General features: G+C 33.0%; 1 protein-coding gene across 3 annotated transcripts in view; it reads left to right on the top strand.

Annotated features, from left to right (window-relative positions):
- CNTN1 (contactin 1) overlaps positions 1–19,818 on the top strand; it is a 391,770-nt gene that overhangs the window by 82,309 nt on the left and 289,643 nt on the right. For all 3 annotated transcript variants that reach the window (XM_037847170.1, XM_037847168.1, XM_037847171.1), the window contains exon 2: positions 10,332–10,379. The gene's annotated coding sequence lies outside the window, so the exon portion shown is untranslated. The remainder of the gene's footprint in view (positions 1–10,331; positions 10,380–19,818) is intronic.

Genomic DNA, 19,818 nt, shown 5'->3' with positions numbered 1-19,818 from the left:
TGAAATCATAGACTTGAATAAAATTGCCAACAAAAAATGAACATGGGAATGAAAGATAACCCATGATAGATCTCTGAGGAATGTCTGCATTAAAGGATGGGCAAAAGACTTCTCAAAGAAGAGAGATAAAGAGATAGGGACAAAATAAGGAGAATGTGAATTGCTTGGCTGAAGAAAGCTTCAGAAAGGGGGTCATGGGTGGTAAAGCTACAGAAAGATAAAATAGGATAATAACTAAAGAAATATGTATCTTCTGAATTACTTGTAATTAGGTGATTGAACTTGATGAGGGAGTTTTCAGCAGGTTAAAGGAGGTGGGAGCCATTTGCAGTGTTGACGAATTGGTGGGAAGTGAGATGCTGAAGACAGCAATTGTGGACAAGTCCTGTGCTGTGGAAGTGAGAGTGGCTTGAGGGAGAGTGATGTTAGATGGAAATGGAAGCCAAGAGTTCAAGCTCTTCTTTTAATAAGATGTTGGATGATAAAACAAGGCTAGAAGTTTGCATTATTTTTCTTATATTCCCAAGCTTTTCTTCCAAAGTGACTGCAGTTATGTGAAGTGACTTAAATATAGGTAAGAGGCAGGGTCCAAAATGCTAGCCAATCTCTTCTTGCAGTTTACTCAGCTATTCAGAGTCATGGACAGGAAAGAGAAAAAGCTTTGTTGTGAGTCTGTACTCTTTTATTTTCCTCAAAGCAGACAAAGTCCAAATTTACCATAGTCCTTCTTTTGTTCCACCTTTTTCTGACTTTCCTTTGCTTTCTGTTATTCAAGGCAGGGCTAGATATTTGTCTTCCCTCTACCTGATTTATAACATAAAATTCTAAAAATATTTTTCTCACAGAAATTTGAATCACCCAATTTACCTGTAGTTTACAAAAAAATCAAAAGTGCCAAAATATATAATTCTGTTATGCTTTAAATGAATCCCCTTCCTTAAGATATTATATATATATCTCTAATCCAGGAGTGATAATCAAAATATTTAATAGGTCCTGCACAGCAGGTATATATATACTTGTACATGCTTTCAGTTATTGTTCTTATATAAGCAAATATGCATAAACATGCAAAAAACACATTGCCTGGGTTGATACATTGCCTTCTTTAAGATTAATAAAATGTATCCAGCAAACCTCAACTCTGATATTAATGTTTGTATAAAATAGCACCTTTAACCAATTCTAACTCCAGGAAAATTAACACCTGAGTTAAAGAAAACTGAATTACAGATGTTTTGTATGAGACAAACTGCTGATAAAATGTTCTATTCCTTTCCCACTATGACCTATGTGACATTTTCCCTTTGAGAAAATGACAATATGGTTGAGTGCATTTAATTTTTCCTTTTATATCCATCTCCTGCAACACTGAGGAGTCAGGCATTTTTCCATCATTTCAATTCTCGAAAGCTGTATTTATTTTTAAAAATAAAAATAGATAAACCTAGAAAATTATTTTAGTATACATCAAATAACATTTTATTGATTTTCATATGTTAAATTATTGCTGCTGTGAAAAGCAAATGTTAGACATGGTTCCTGTTCTTAAGAAGCAAACTATGCACAAAAGATAGAGAGTATGTAGAAATCAGTGCATTAGCAAATAAAATAGTTTACATGATTTACATTTTCTACAAAATTGCTGAAAAGATATATTTAGTATTGAACACAGGACTCCAGATATGGTCTGATTAAATGTAATTTTCATAACACGTATTTTTTTATCAGCATATTTATCATCTCTCCTCCCTAAAATGTAAGCTCAATGAGAACAAAGGTATGTTTGGCTTGTTCTTACTGGTATCACTGTATTTGCAGTGCCCAAAAGTGTCCGGCACATAGAATTCACTCAATAAATATCTGTTAGTGATATTTAAGAACTCTTTAATATGAGTTCTTAAATCTGTGGTTGTTGATGCAAGTTTAATCACTCTTTTAGCTTCCTCACTGCAGTGTTGACACATTCAACTTATCAGTTCAAACGTCCAGACTTTTGTTTGCTTTTTTCCTTGCTTATTTTCAAAGCCATGACCTCCCCATCCTATATGAATGTAATTTGAAGTCAGTAGTTAATACTGGTTTGGAGAATACAGGAAGACTCTCATGAGCAAAAACATGGAGTTGCCAACAAGGAAGATTGTAGGGTAAAGTAATCGTTTGACTGATGTAGGTGATTGAGTTGATCAGTGATGAGATATAAGGTAAAAACAAATTGGACAATGGAGATTTCCTGCAAAATTAGGATCCAGAAATGAGGATTGTTGATGGAAATAGCCCCAGATTTGAAAAAAATTTCTTGGAAGATTCCTAAGTAATGTGGGTGTGACGGTTTGAAGCTAATGTCCTTAAAGTTAAATCCTTAAATCCAGGAGAGAAGGGAAAGACCAGCAGATGCTGCCATGTCCCTAGCAATGTGACAGAGGAGTCCAGGATCACTGGCAGTCGGTCTTTAGGAAGAAAGCATCACCTGATGATGCCTTGATTTGGACATTTTTCTCAGCCTCGAAACTGTAAGCTTGTAAGATAATTAATCCCCATTATAAAAGCCAGCCCATTTCTGGTATATTGCTGTTGGCAGCCCAGCAGACTAAAACAGTGGGTTTAACTTGGTTGGAACAGAACTTTAAGGAAGGCAGTAATGATTAAAGTGTCTGCAGAGAATTTGAAGGAATAGAATTCATTTTGGATGATTAAGAAAAGAAATGGATCTGTCAGGAGTTCTATTAACCATGAGAGGGAAATTTGCAATCTCACAAGACAACATATAGTAAAATAATTATTATAGAAAAGGTATTTGAGCTGTAATTGTTTCCTCCAATGGAGAAATATAATGATGGTAAATGTAAAATTTAATCACACACACTCAAGATGATAAAGTCTGTGCTTTGAAAATGTTCTCTACACTGTTCTAACTTCATGAATACCTACAGAAATCACATATTTAATTATCACCTTAATATGTAATTTAGTTATGATTACATTATGATATGAGGATATTTAGATTATGTTTTTATTCTCCTAATTGTAAACTTGTTTCTTTACTTCTGTCTAGATTTTTTTCCCAAAGGCTATGAAAATCTTTGAGAGAGAAATTAGAGCAAAGTCTTAAGAAGAACTGAAACATTAAATCTAATGTTTAATAAGAAAGTGGCTTTTTTTTTCCATATCTACTATATGGAAGAGAAATTTTAATATTTTAATAACTTGAAATACTGTATTGAAGAAGAGCTTAATTGTATTCAAATGATGAGTGCATTTAAATGGAGTTTTTCTTATAATACCTGATTCTTTAGGTAGATTTCCTTCTGTATTTCTTAAATTTAGAAAACTTTTACCTAGAAGCTTGGGTAGTTTATGTTTAGTTCTAAAATTCGTTCCTACATTATATTTTGTTACAGAATAAATGTACATCTTTGCTTACACATCCCTAAGTCTAATACCTGATGATGGTTAACAAATATAGGTATATTAGGTATAAACCATGTTTCAAGGTTATTTTAGGTTCTGTTTACTTTTGACTTTCTTTGGAAAATCCTTTTCTCCTAATTCTACATAAAGCATTAACAAGCTTTAACTCTAGAAACTGGCCTTTGGCAATTGAAGTGTGCACACATATGTAACTTCCATGAGTTTCAATCATGATCTGTGAAAAAGAGAGTTACAAAATGTTTTGTTATTTGCAGGTACAAGTGAGTTTTTATTATAATCCAAGATTGAGGTTAAACACAAAGACCAGCACAGTGGTTGTGAAATGAAATGGTAGAAAATAATCCTTGGCAGTATGGCCCAAAACAAAAAGCAAGCAAACAAACAACAACAAATAAAAACCCCAGAGGTCAATACGAGGCAAAAATATACTGTAGAATTATGTTACTGCATAGTCGTTTCATGAGTCAACTCCAGATCTACATTGATTCATAATATTATAAAACAAAAGTTTATTTGATTCATACAGTTGGCTTATTAATTATCTATTGTAAAAGCTACAAAGGTAACTATTTAGGACATTTGCTTCATTCCACATAATCTGCCATAATGGTATTGCAGCCCGCAGCACTGGAACTTCTCTATTTCTTTGTTTTAAATTTCTATTCTTTTATTAAAAATAAGCCTCCAATTACAGTCCTCGTGTTCTGCTGGTCTTTGTCTATTTGATGCTCATGATTGAGTCCAGAGCTCCCCCAATCTGCCAAGACAGATAGGACCAAGAGTTCTTACAGTTATGCCAATTATTAGACACATAAGATAAAAGTAGAGCCTGTTTAAATACACTAAAATTCATTGAATCGTACAATTAAAGCAGGTCTATTTTATCTCAGTAAAGCTGCTTAAAAAAATAAAAGGTAAAGTGAGGGCAGGTTTTCACTCAGAGGCGTGGTTGGTTTGTGATGTGGAATACTTGGGACTTCTGTGAAATGCTATGCTGTTAATTATTCACCCCCCTATTTTTATATTTTCTACCTCAAATCACTCCTTCCCCCTGGATTACTTCCCAACCTTAAAAATGTTCAGTGAGCTTCCATTTTTAAAAGCAAACATGAAATAAAACAGAACAAAATCTTACTTTACCCTTCCTTCCTCCTTTCCTGTCTTTTGTTAAGTTTTAGACATTTAAAAAAAAACTTCTGCCCACTCTTTTTCCACTTCTTTATCTCCCATTCTAGCCCCTCTTTTTCCTATTGTATTGAAACTGCCCTTGCAGAGTTCATTTACCACTGAATTGCAGGATGCCAGTGATTTCTGTGCAGTCCTTATCTTCCTGAAACCTTCTGAAGCAGGGAACACTTTGTGAAAGCCCCTTTTCATTAAAACATTTTTTGTTTGCTTTTTGCTTCAGTGACCCTGCTTTAACTTGCCATACCCTTCTCTGATCACACTTTTACACTCATTTCTTTTTTTGCTTCTCTCCTCGATCCTACCTTTCCTAGTCTCAGATTCTTTCCACTTGTGTTTCCTGATTCTTTTGTCACTTCTTTAAAAATGATACCCAATCCGTCTTAGCCTTGACCTCTCTCTCAAGTTCACATACTTAATTCCAACTTCCTTTCGAACTCCTCCATCATTTCTCACTCAACCTTAAAATAAAAGTCTCCTTCCCTTTCCTCCAAACCCTATTTCCCTGTCTTAGCTAATAGCATTTCCATACATCTTGTCAGACATGCTAGAATGTTTGCAGTATCTTTAACCCCTTTCTCTTTTTCATTCCTTATATCCAGTATTTGCCAAATCCTGTTGATTGTGTCTTGAAATATCTTGTGTATATATAAAATCTCTCTCTGTTTCACAGTAAGAAACACTTCCCAGTACCTAAAGGTGGGGAAGGAGCTAATGTTGCATATACAGTTTAGGAGAACTGAATCCCCTTGAGACCTTACTCTTTGAGACCTTCCTCTTTGGTAATACTCCACAGAATTCAGCCTAATGTACAAGAGCCATGTCTTTCAAGTCAGGCTGACTTGGGTGATCACATTGCTGTGAATTAGAAAAAGATTCCTTCTAAATGGGTGGATCTAAAACATACATCATTTTACCCCACAATAATCATAATTACTGATTTTGTAAGAAAAACACACTGTACTGCCATCTGTTAGAAAATTGTTGTATCAAATATACAATTCTATATTATTTACTATCCTTGTGTGTAGTGTTCTTATGGTTGCAATACATTGCACAACTATACAGGTTAGCCTTGAGGAGGACCAGTAGGTAGTGTGTTGAAACCTTGGCTCACCTGCTTGCTAGCTATATAACGTTGGTAGTATATTCAACTACTTTAAACTTCAGATTCAGAACTTATAAGCTATGACTAATAACACTCTCTTCAAAGAGTTTTTGGGAAGGGTAAATAGGAAAATACATATAAAGCATTAGCATCTTTGAATTTATTTGCAGATGTTTTCAGTCTGCAAATGATAATACAAATCGTTGCCAGGTATGAGGCTTTGGAATTCCTTACTCTAACGCAAAGAGGAGATAATGTTTCACTTATAAATCATGAAAACTTTTGTCCTTGAGAATATTTGTTTAAGGATATTCTAAAAGAAGCAATGGAACAGTCATCCTTTTTGTCCAGTGACTAAGGATGTAGCCCCAAACTTGATGTTTTTATGCCTGAATGTCACTGCTTTTCTAATTGGAAAAAGTAAGTTTGCCAGACTTCCAAAGCAATGGGAAGGTTTTCCAGACTCCAAGAAAGTTTCTTGGCTTTGCTAATTCCATGTTATGATCACATTTTGTTTTTCTTCTATTTCAGGGGTCAGCACACTACAGGTCATGAACCAAACCTAGCCCATTCCCGTTTTTGCAAATAAAGTTTTATTGGAACTCAACCACACACATTCATTCATATATTGTTTAGGCTGCTTTCCCACTGCAGCTGGAGAGTTGAGCAGTTGCCACAGGCACTGGATAGTCTACAAAGCATAAAATTTTTACTCTCTGGCTCTGATCCCTGCCCTTTTGCTCCATTCTGCACATTAAAAAAAAAAACAAAAATACAGATTACATTAATCTGGACTATGGTGAGCTTTATTTTGCCTTCCAAAATATCTTTTATGGATGAACAGTGGAAAGCTATTTGCATTATGCTGCCTTCAACATGCAGTTCCTCAGTTTGTTTGTTTGTTTAATAAAACAAAACAAAATCCAAAAAAATCCTTAAGGCAGAACAACCTATTCCTTTGCACCAGATTTTTATTGGAACTACTTAGAAAATGTTTCCTATGAGAAATCAAGTCTTTTATAAACAACTGATTTTTTTCCTTCTTTCATTAAAAAAGTGGTAGTGAGGCAAAGTCCACCATTTAATAGTCTTAGAAGAGCTGTGTATTTGATGACACAATGTAGTTCTCTGTTGGAAACTTGTTTTGATTGAAACTCAGGTAATTCTTAGTGCCTATTTTGTTCATTAAAGTTAGTATCTGAAACCATGCATTTCATAGAAGAAAATGACTGAAATAATAAGGCAGCTTATTAAAGTGAAAAAACATGAGTTGTCTTGCAGACATGGTCATATTCAATTACTAACTAAATTATTTTGCATAGGCTTCAGTTCTCTTATTTGTGAAAGAATAAATAAACCCTATTTTGTTGGATTTTTAACCTTCATATATGTTAAATAAGAGTTAATAAATTGGTAAATAAGAGTTTATCAGTTAATAGTAGCTCCTAGTTTTGTTAGTTATAAAGATTAATTAAATTCATTAAATAAAATATGTTAAATTAACCCAATACATCCTCCAAAAATCTATTTAATACTCAATTTTCCATCTATTTGTTTTGAATTATTTAACAATTCCTTCTGGGTACTAGTTCTCATTCTTTAAAATGAATAAGAACTTAACCTTCCTCACTTTTTTTTTCATCTGCTAATTAAAATAATTCTACCAAGGAAACATTTTAAAATATTGTCTTGTGTCACTTGGATGTGTAGCTATACCTAAGGTATAGTTAATTATGGAGTAAGAAAATAAGTAGCAAACCTTAAGAAGTTTATATTCTTTTTTTTTTTATTCTTTGAACTTTCTAAAGTCCTAACTATTAGTGGCCAGGGATTGTATCTTAATTATAAGTACATCCTCCAAGAAACTTGCCATCACTTAAGACATTCTTTTTAATGAATTTCCTTAGAATCAAGTCATGAAAGTGAAGTTTTCCTTCATTAACTGTAAAGTAGTTAAGGCATACTTTGTAATTCAATGTAGAAAATCCTGAAAGTTAAATGAAAATGGGAGCAGAGGTGAAATTTCTTTTGAAAGGAAGAAATTGTTTATAAATTGTACCAATACCACTGATATTCCTGCCATCATCTTGGGAGCCACTTAGTATATAATTGCTGTAATGATTTATCAGAGTTCAAGTAAAGCAAAGGCCAGCAGGATACATTTTGGGTGGGTTATGAAAGTTCTTGGTAGACCGGCACAAATCAAAGCAATTTAGTTCTAGTTCCTGCTTTTGCCATTGCTGTGAGAATTCATTTTAGACTGAAAGGCCAAGTTTTCCCAAAGCAGGTATAGTTCTAGAGCAAATCTAAAGAATTTTAGCTTGGAATTTAGTCAGGCTTCCTAAAATCTTCTGGAACACACGTCTTTCCCTGAAAAGTTCTGTCCCCACTAAGGAAAGGAAATAATGCAAGATGTATACATTAGGGGATTGGATTCTTGGGGACCATCTTAGAATTTGTTCTACCACACCCTGGTTCTGCTACTTAGTAGCTGTGTTAATTTGTGCAAGACAAATAAATTTTTTGTGCTTCAACTGATGCATGTAGAACCCTTAGAGCAGTGTCTGATACACAGTAAGATCTTACAACTATTCACAGTTATCACTATTAATCTTTTCCCTCTCTGTAGCCACTCCCATGGCTTCAAATGTAACTGATATTCCTGTGACTTCTAAATTTCTATCTCCAGTCAGAATCTCTTTTCTGTACTTCAGAACTTAAAAATTGCTTACTTCTCATTTCTCCTTGGATATCTAATAAGCAATCCAAGTATAATTTGTCTAAATCTAAACTCATGATTTCTCATATGCAAACCCTTTCTAGTATCACGGTAAATAGTAGCATCTTCTATGAAGTTGCTGCTACTTAACAATTTTCTCTTCCCCTGCTAACATTCATTCATGCCATCTTTTAAAAAATGTGTTTGAGTGCCTACTATGTGCAAAGCATCATGGCAGAGGATATACTGGTCAATAAAACAGGCACAGGGAGCTTAAAATCAAGTGAGAGGAAATAGGTCTACATTATACCTGTAAAACTTATTAAAACAAAATTTTTTTTCTCAATCTCTTTTTCAGACACTCTAGTCAAAGTAACTGTTTTCCTCTTACCTGGATGACGGCAGTAACCCTTTCACTAGATTGCTTCATCCACCCTTCTATTTCTCTATTCCTCAGCCAGTGACCATCTTCAAGGCATTCTTATACAACTCCTCTGCATAAATCCCTTCAAAGGCCTCCTGTAACGTATAAGATAAAACAAATCCTTCTTCACAGCCTGCCATTCCCTGTCTAACCTCTCTAGCTTTGTGCACCCTCACTCACCACTCCATTTCCTAATGGCCTCCTCTGGTTCCTTAACAGGGCCATGCACCTTCATGTTTGGGCCCTTTGCCCTTGCTAATCCTTCTTCCATGGATACTCTCTCCTTTTCCTTCTCTATCTTTGTCTGATACCTCTCAGCTCAAATTTTATTCTTCACGAAGTCTCCCCTGACCACTCCAGACTGTCAGGTTCTCCATTACACTCAGGGTTTTGTGGAAGTCTCTCCGTAACATTTAATGTGGTGTATGGTTACATACTGGTTTGAGTTATTATTTGATTAACACCTCTCATCATTCGGGGCAGGGTGGTGGTGGTGGGGTGATATTTGAGGAAAGATCTAAAGGATGAGGATTCAGCAAGATGAACAGCTAGTTTCAAAACTGGGCTTTATTTATACTGGAATGTGGCATAACTTGTATTTTAAATCCAAAGGCCGTTTTTCGAATATGCATTTGATGGGAGAAGTTCCTATGTAACTAACTCTGTGTCAAGTCAGACCAAGCTGACCCTAATAGTATTGTGGAGGAAACAAGTTTATGGTCATGGAAATTTCTAAAGACCTCTGAACAAAAATGTGAAAACGTATTCTATAAACTATAAAACAACACAACTGTCAATTGTTGCTGCTCCTGTTGTTATTTTGTCTATGTCATTGTTAATGTTATCAAAATATCGACTTGAGCTAGGTCGAATTTGCTCTATTCAAGTGTACTCAAATTACCTGGTTTCCCCTAGCAAATGTTTTAGCCCCACATGTGAGTTGTTTTTTCCATTAAGTTATATATTTAGTCATATATATTTAACTCTCAGTCCCTCTATCTCTCAATATGTATACACACATACAGTGTGTGTGTGTGTGTGTGTGTGTGTGTGTGTGTATGGGTGTTCATGCCAAAAAAAGAACCCCATGAATTCCTGTCCAGTGTTGAATAACACAAAATGGGGCAAGTTTAGCAGTGATATCATTATAGTTTTATTTAAAATGTTAATTTTAATAGAATTCAGTAATGCTGAATAAGTTGCTGTTCAGGATATAAACCAATACAAGACTTTGAAAGCAGTAATGAGAAAATGTCAAAAACCCCTTTGTCTGAAATGTTTATTGATTTTATACGTGTACTTCACAAATATGCCAAAACTTTACTGTAATGGTCAAAGCAACAATTTAAAACTTCTACAGGATTAAAATGTAACTGATTTGAAGAAAATATTGAAACTTATTGCTAAAAATAGACATCTTAATCTTCAAGTTAACTGACTAATTTCTAATTATCTGTTTGTAGATATCCACTTTGGATCATTTCTGAAGCTGAATTCAGAACAATCTTACGGTAAGCTGTCTACTTAGGACACGTGTATGTGTTTGTGTTTGTGTTTGTGTATGTTAATTTTAAAGAATAAAAATATGTGGCAAAACTGTGTGTAATAGAATATTCAAACATATTTCTAGTTACTGAGCACCTAGCAATTTTCTGGTCCATGATAAACATTTGATGATATTTGTCCCCTTTTATCTTTTTGTAACAATTCTCAATTTTAAAAAAGAATCAAAACTTATGCTGAATTGTTCAATGGCTGTTTACTAAATGTCCTCTCAATTTCCTCTCTTAAAATGCCCATACAAGGGAATTACTGTGTAAATACACAAAGCAATTAGAGAACAAATAATTCTAAAGAGTATAGCATTCAATATTACTAAGTTGTTAAGAGAGGCCATAAGGAGTTATCAAACATGGGCTGAAGTAATGGGGACATGGCATGGAATTATTGATAATATCAACAAAAACAATAATAGTATTATTAATATAATTTAGGTTTTCTATTAAGTGTTTTATATATGCTTTATGTCATTCAATCTTCACAGCAATCCTATGATGTGAAATTATTATTATTAATCCCAATTCACATTGAGGAATCTGAGGCTTATCTAAGGTTATGTAACAAGTAAGCTGCATAGTTACCGACTGAGATGTGTCTAATACTCAAGTTTTGTTTTCTTCCACTAGCAAATGACCAAAAAGTTGAGAGTTAAATGGTATCTTGTGGGTTAGAAAGACTTTGGGTTATGGAGATGATGAGAAGGGAATTCCTTGTGGTATGAAAACCATTAACAAAAGGATGAAAGAGTACATAAGACATGTAGTGTACTGTAGGGACAGACTGGAATGAAGGTAGTGTGAGGAAAATATGATAAAAACTGTATAGATAAAGCAGACAGATGTGTGGATTTATTTCTTTTGAGAGAGAACAGGATAAATTTGGTTTCCTACTTTGAGTTTGAAGTATCATTGGGAGCCCACATTCATATGTCCTATGGGACAGAGAAAGTTGAATAGAGAAAAGAGGTGAATATTGGGCCCTAACTCCGTTAAAGATACTTACTAAGGACTTCTGAGTAGGTGATTTCTCTGGAACAATTAGTATTAAAAAAAAAAAGAATAGGGGCTTCTATGGTGAACATTTTAAAATAAAATATAGGTATATAAATTTGAAAAATATATGTGAGAATATGCAAGCTGTGTAAAAATCTTTCCTTATCTGCCTAACACTAAATTCTAAACATTTTGTTTGGGATTATTTCTTTGTTTGGAAATAAAATGTTGATTTTTTTTTTAAGCGAGTAAAGAAGAATAAAGGTTGATCATCAAGCTCCCTTAGTAATGCAAATTACTGAGAACTCAGTTCTGGTAAAGATTTATTTAGATTTATTACCGATAGTGTTACTTCCTTTAATTTAAGCATTTTTTTTCAGCTAGCATTATCATCATCCTGTTGACAATGCTTCAAGTAAAATACAATTTTAAATCATTTTTATTTTAAAATAAAAACACAGCTAATTTCCTTGTTCCATGAAACAAGTGAATCAGATAATAAACAATAAGAGACAGAATTAATGGCAATTCTTTTAGGCTGTAAGTTATTTCCTTTGAGAGATGTCACGCATTAACACTGGATGGCTACTTTTAAAAAAACAGCTTTTTCCTAATACTAGTAAAAAATTTAGAGTGAAATTATATGCACAATAGAATTATGAACTTCTTTCAATGAATACCTTTTTATTAAGCATCTTCATTCATGGATTAAATTCATCAAACATTTATTCAGCACCTATTATGTGCTAAATGTTGGGCTTATTAAAAATAAAATTAGATATTGTTACTCTTCAACATGCTCACAATCTAGTAACGAATACAGGCATATAAACAAATTATTACAGAAAAGTGTAATACACTGCTATGGAAGCATACAGATTGGGGTTACTCATTTTGTTTGGGTGGATCAAGACTAATGACTGATATTATCAAGGAAATGTGAATCTTTATTTCCTAAACCTTCTAAAAGGAGATATCATTTCTAAATTTATTTTATTTTTTTATTTTTCTTTGTTAGAGAAGTTATGGGTTTACAGAACAATCATGCATAAAATACAGGATTCCCATATACCACCCCACCAACAACAACTTGCATTGGTGTGGAACATTTGTAAAAGTTGATGATAGCACATTTTTATAATTGTACTGTTAATTAAAATCCATGGTTTACTTAGGGTTCACTGTATAGTGTAGTTCCATGGATTTTTTTTTTTTTTAATTTTTATTCTGTTACCATATATACAGTCTACCATTTCCTTTTTTAATCATACATTTAGCACTCATACGTTTTAGTACTGTTAATGTTGTTCTATCCTCACTACCATCCATTGCAAAGACGTTTCCATCATTCCAAATAGGAACTCTGTGCATTTTTAGCCTTAACTTTCCATCCCCTGTACCAATGCTATCCCCTGGTAACCTATATTTTAGATTCTGACTCTGCAAGTTTATACTAATTGGTTCTAATCAGTGAGATCATATAATATCTGTCCTTCTGCGTTTGGCTTATTTCGCTCAACAAAATGTCTTCCAGGCTCATTCATGTTGTTGTGTGTATCGGGACTTCATACTTTATATGGCTGAATAGTATTCCATTGTAGGTATATACCACATTTTGTTCATCCATTCATCAATGTGTTGAATGGACACTTGGGTTGCTTCCATCTTTTAGCAATTATGAATAATACCATTATAACATTGGTGTGCACATATCTGTTAGAGTACGTGCTTTCAGTTCTTTGGGGTATATACCTAGTAGTGGGATTACCAGTCATATGGTATTTTATACTTTACTTTCTAAGGAACCACCAAACTTTCTTCCACAGTGGCTGTACCATTTAACATTAACACCAGTAATGAATGAATGAATGTTCCTATTTCTCTTCATCCACTCTGACCCTTGATTTTTTTTTTTAACAGTAGCCATTCTGTTGGGTGTGAAATGGTATCTCATTTTGATTTTGGTTGCATTTTCCTAATGGCTAATGGTGTTGAGCATCTTTTCATATGCTTTCTGGCCATTTGTATATTTTCTCTGGAGAGATACCTGTTCAGTCTTTTGCCCATTTTTTAATTGGGTTGTTCGTCTTTTTGTTGTTAAGTTGAAGGATTTCTTTATATATTCTGCATATTAATCCTTTATTGGATATGTGGGTTCCAAATATTTTTCCTATTGTGTAGGTTGTCATTTTATTTTTATGATAAAGTCCCTTGAGGAACAAAAGTTTTTAATTATGATGAGGTCCCATTTATCTATATATTTTTTGTTTTGTTTTATTTTGTTGCTTGTGCTTTTCGTATAAAGTCTAAGAACCATTGCCAATGTTTTGACTGGAGAATTTAATCCATTTACATTTAAAGTCACTATTGATAAGATGGGACTTTGTTCTGCCATTTTGATATGTAGCCTTTTTAAGTCTTTTACCATTTTGGTCCCTTGCTTTTGTTAATGCCTACTTTTATATTTATTTCCTTTTTTGTGTGTTGTACCATATTGAGTGGCTTCTCATTTCTAACTGGATATATTTTTCATCTGTTTTCCTTGTGTTTACCACAGGGTTAAAATTTAACACCCTAAATATTTAATAATCATATTTGGTTTGATACCAACTTAACTTCAATAGCATGGACTTATACTTTTTACATACTCCTTTGTCCCCCCCCACCACACTTTTTTGTACTTATTATAACCTATATCTTTGTACATTTCATGTCAATAAAACATAGATTTAGCATTCCTTTTTATGTATTTGCATTTTAGCACCTACAAGAAGTAAAAAATGGAGTTACATACCAAACAATACCTTACAATAATATTGGCATTTATAATTACCCAAATGGTTACCTATGCCACAGGTCTTTATTTCTTTATGCTGCTTTGAATCACTGTCCAGTGCCCTTTCCTTTCAGTCTGAAGAACTCCCTTTAGCACTGCCTGTCCCTTTAACATTAGGCTGTTTTCATTTTTAATATTCCTTTTTTCTTTCTGCTCCTCAGCCTGACTCATTTCAAGTGTCTTGTCTTTGAATTCACTGATTCTTTTTTTTTTTGCCAGCTCCAATCTGCTCTTGAAAACCTCCTGGGAATTTTTCATTTCAGTTATTGTGATCTTCAACTCGAGTAGTTCTGTTTGGTTCCTTTTGAAAATTTCTCTCTCTTAACTTACACTCTCATAATGCTCATTCATTGTTTTTCTGATATCCTTTAGTTCTTGCGCTGTATTTTCCTTCATCTCCATGAGCATTATTTTTTGTATACAAAGTAATTGTTTATTTTGTATAAACACAGAGAATGTTGTTGATATCTGCACCCCAGATGATGACATCATTTATATCAGGGTATAGGATTGTAGTGTGTGAGAGGAAGACTACATAAATTTAGGTTATATATATTTTACAATATGATAATAAATGATATATATATCAGGGTATGGGATTGTAGTGTGTGAGAGAAAGACTACATAAATCTAGGTTATATATATTTTACAATATAATAATAAATAATATATATAATGCATCTACTTTACATTGATGTTTAAATATTACACATTAATGTGATTAATATTCATATAAAATGAAAAAAATTACATAAATTTTCTATAATAGCTTAAAAATAATAGGATTGGGATATATCGGGTCAAATAGCAAACTAAAAAAATATATTTGAAAATATTCTGTATATTCCAAAATAAAATGACATGACATATAAAAATCTTTTGGTATCATATTTAATCTGAGATATGTGTTAATCTTATTCCTAACATTGGCTTTATAAAGAAGTTCCAGTGAATTTGGGATTGAATAGTAAACATTCCATCAATTAGGTGACACATTAACATTCATACAAGTCCCACAAAGAAATTTTACCTTGATGAAGTAATCTAAATTTAAAGCTTGTTTATAAAAATGAAATAGATAGAGCCCTTTCCCTCTGTGCCCCAAATCCTAAATGCAGGATTAATCTTTATGTCTAAAAGTAGTTTGGAATGAAATTCTTAACCTTTGATTTCTTTTTTAGTTAGTTTGAAACATTTTGTTTTTTGGAGGAATACCAATTAAATACATGTTAACTGAGAATATTGTATGTATCCAGCAGATACCGAGGATAGAACTACACTATACAATTTTGTTATTGATGTTGAAGAGCCCCTGAAGTACCTGAAGGAAGATATTTATATCCATGACTTTATCAAGTGGCATTATACTGTAAAGAAGCGATTAAATAATTATTAGAAATACTAATAAATACTAAAGGAAATAAAGGAAAAGATAGATATATAAAGTAGGCTTTAGTTCATCCAGTTTTAATATGAAATATTGAAATTTTACAATATGGATATTTTTTCATATGAACCCCTAGCTGTTACAGATAGAGTGTCACAGAAATTAATATGAATATATTTTACTTTAAATACATATATACAGCAAATTAAATATATACATTGAGCAAATAAACATTTTAACATACACACATACAAGTATAATGCAATATAGTTTTTATATTCATCAGATTTATAAAAGTAAGGACTAAAATTTGGTTATGAGATGAATATTAAAGCTTATATAATGGGTATTTTCATGTTTCAGTTTTAAGAGTATATCTCTCTTTTGTTATATTACCTCACTTGGAGCAAAAGTCAAAAAGTCAAAATTTAAAGCCCTTTGTGAATATGTGGTGCTCACTCCCCATGACTAATCGCGTCGGTAATCAAAATTCATTATTACATTGTCAGTCTTCCACAAATTTCTCACAAGCCAGGAGGGTCATTTGCTGCTGCTGCTCTCCATGAGCATTTTTAAGTTTATTTTTAAAATGACTCTACAGTGTTCTTCTGGCCTCCAGAGTTTCAAAATAGTTGTTTCAGAGAGTTCCTGCCTGTTTAATAGTTATTTTGGTGGAAGGGCTGAGTCCTCGAGCTCCTACTCCACCATCTTCCCCAGAACTCTCTTAAATTTAGTATTGAGCTTAATGTTCTTGAATTATTGCAAAATAGTTAAACTTCAGATCTTGGATTTCCAAGGAATCTGAAACAAAATAAATTAAAATAAAATTGAAAATAAAGAATACCAGTAAAGAAGAAATGGAAACAACTAGCAAAAGAAGAGAGAACTCCTCTAAAGGAAGTATAATTCTCAGTAGCAACAATGGAAGCCAGAAGATAATGGAATATGGGATCTAAATAGAAGATTTCATGTCTCTGTAAACAGCTGCTGCCTCATCTTACTTACATCTTCTAGTGTGTGTCATTGTGAAGCCTAATTTGTATTCCTGCTTTGGTCTCTTAAATGCAGTTTAACGTTTCTAATATCTAGTAGAATTACACAGAAATAGGCATAAATGAATGCAGAACATGTCTAACCATCCACTTGTAATATTAAAAAATATTCCTTATTGGCTCTCTGTGAGTGTCAGGTTTTATTCTGGGCACTGGGAATATAGCAAAAGTCTGTCCTCTATCACGTTGTCTATTTATGACAATCTTTCATGAATTAGGAGTGGTAATTAAAAAGTCGTATCTTTCTTCTTATTTATGAAATACTTCTCTTATTTGTGTATCACTTAAAAACCTTTATATCTTTATAGCTTCCATCTTACATGATCTTTCAACAATTCCGTGGACTCTCCTAAATGCTACAGTTTACTCAGAACTTGGCAGCTCTCATCAATCAATAGTAATTTGTTTAGCACCAAATAATGTGCTCACTACTCTGCTTGGCACTTTTGGGAACACAGGGAAAAGCATTAAAGCCCCACTGTATCTTTTAGTGTCATTAGAAATAATATATTACATTATATTTTGGCAGACTCTCATTTATTTTTTTCTGTTGCGAGATTGAATTATGTGGGATTTTTAATAATTTGAATTTTTCATCAATATATTATCATGAATTATAGAATAGATATTAAAAGCCATTACTTTATTTTTCTGAACATGGCTAATACAAAAAAAACCCTCATGATTTTTATTTCATTTCATCAAAAGAAGAATTACTTATTAAATAAGAGGAAATTCAAGGAAGCACAGGGAATTTAGTGTTTGAGACACAATGATGAATAAAATTTGTCTTTTCATTAAGCAAACATAAGTTTTATTTTCTCCCAGAATTACACAATGTCATTCATCTGGAGCTTTAAAAATATTTAGCTAATTATTAGTGAATAATAATTTACTGACATTTGCTGGGTCTATAATTTTATCTGGGAAGTATATAATGGTTTGTGGCATCTCTTATGTAGAGGATAGAATATTAGTGTCAAACTGAATTAGTCTGAATCCTGGCTTTGCAAATTACAAGCTAAGACTCTTTAGGCAAGCTATATCTCTTCTCTGAGCCTCCAGTTCACCATTAAGAAATAAACTCATCTGGAATTCAAATATGGTCACATCTCTTTAAATTTTTCCAGTAACTCGAAACTCAGCATGCCAATATTACAAGAAGTCCAGTGTCTCTCTCTTGAGATCCTCTCTATCTCCACTTCCATTGCCCGAGATTCCTCTAAGAGATTGCTCCATCTAATGGAGTTTGTGCTTCCAAATGCCAAGCATATAAAAACCAGAAAGTCCATCCATTGCTTCTGTCACTTCGAATGGAGCTGCTATGGAAAACTGGATTCCCATTACACTCTAACTGGTTATCATGTATTGACTGAAACTGTTCCCTGAACACTTTCAGCCTTCAAATTCCATCTGTCATCTGGAAGATGCTCCAGTCATTGTTGCCACATTGTCCACCTTGCTTCATGGCCAGGACAGTAAGGCTGCCAGCCTCAATCCTTGCCTGGACCCTGTAAACCAAGATTTTTATTCTGAGTCCATGGCCAAGCTGTCCCTTGCCTCGTGGAGACCTCTTTGGAGCTCTTGGTGTCCTTTCCTACTAGTAACCTAAGTCAGGAACAGAAAACTCTTCAAGGTACTCTTCAGCATAGTACTTTGCAGATAAACATCCATTGCTATATAATTATTGATTGAGTGATAGCTTTGAGACTGATTTTTCCATAGTCAGTCTTCTGCTTTTTAAAAATTCTTTGACTTTCTGCTTTCATACTTATGTTAAGTTATTATTCTGAGTAGAAGCTTGGCCAGGAAAGGAGGTGAAATTCTAAACCCTTTATTTGCATTTTGATTACTAAATTGCCTATCAGTGGATAACACTTAAATTGCTTAGAAATTTTCTTGATACTTGAAATATTAGATTCCCTTCTTTTTCAGAAATAGTGAGGCAAGAACACATTTTTGAGAGTCATAAGTGCTGGAGTTAAAAGAAGCTAAAGAAACTTAAATTTGAATCCTAGATATCAAATTTAGAACTGGAAGAGTATAGGCAAGCCATTTCCTGTCCCCCATGTGGCACAAAAGGGTAGTGTTGCAAAGACCATTATAATAATTAGAGAAAATATGTGTCTAGTACTCGATATATGGTATCTATTAATAATAGGAGCTCTAATTTTTTTAAATGCATGCTCATTTTGAAAATGTTGAAAGCTAAAATTAACTCACAAACTCATATCCCATGAACAAGTTTCATTAATACTTTGAGATATTTTGAGTCCTTATATATAATAAACTGTAATATTCTACTTTTTTCACTTCATTTTATATTGCGTTTTAGTTTCCATATAATAAATTCTTCAAAAATACTATTTTAATTAACTATACCTTATATAATTAGGCCATTTCTAATGATTGCACTGTTTTTTTTTTTTTTTCTTTTTTTAATTCAGTTTTATTGAAATATATTCACAAACCATACAGTCATCCATGGTATACAATCAACTGTTCACAGTATGATCATATAGTTATGCGTTCATCACCACAATCTATTTCTGAACATTTTCCTTACATCAGAAAGAATCAGAATAAGAATAAAAAATAAAAGTGAAAAGAGAATACCCAAACCATCCCCCCATCCCACCCTATTTGTCATTTAGTTTTTACTCCCATTTTTCTACTGATTTTTTTTCAATTTTTTAACTTTGTTTATCAAAAAATTAAAAACAAACAGGCAAACAACAACCAAAAAAACCCCACAACATTTCAAACAAAGCAATGGATTAAGGAAAACAAATAACCTAAAATAACTACTTTGCTTCCAATATGTTCCTACCATACCCCAAGAAAATTAATAAACCATGTCCAAACAGAGGAGTAAGAAAAACAAATAATCTAAAATAACTACATTGCTTCCAACATGTTCCTACCATACCCCAAGAAAATTAACAACCCCTAAGAAAACAAAGGAATAAGAGAAAAAAAAACCTAAAATAACTCTATTGCTTCCAACATGATCTTACTATATCCAAGAAAGTTTACAAACCATAATCATTCCTGAGCATTCCCATAACATTGAGATTACCCTCCATAGTTTATCGGTTCTTATTAGATTATCATTCCCCCTCC

This window comes from Choloepus didactylus, chromosome 8 (assembly GCF_015220235.1).
Source record: "Choloepus didactylus isolate mChoDid1 chromosome 8, mChoDid1.pri, whole genome shotgun sequence".
NCBI classification, from domain to species: domain Eukaryota; kingdom Metazoa; phylum Chordata; class Mammalia; order Pilosa; family Megalonychidae; genus Choloepus; species Choloepus didactylus.
The sequence above is the reverse complement of the archived record's forward strand: the minus strand, read 5'-3'. Positions and strand labels throughout refer to the sequence as shown.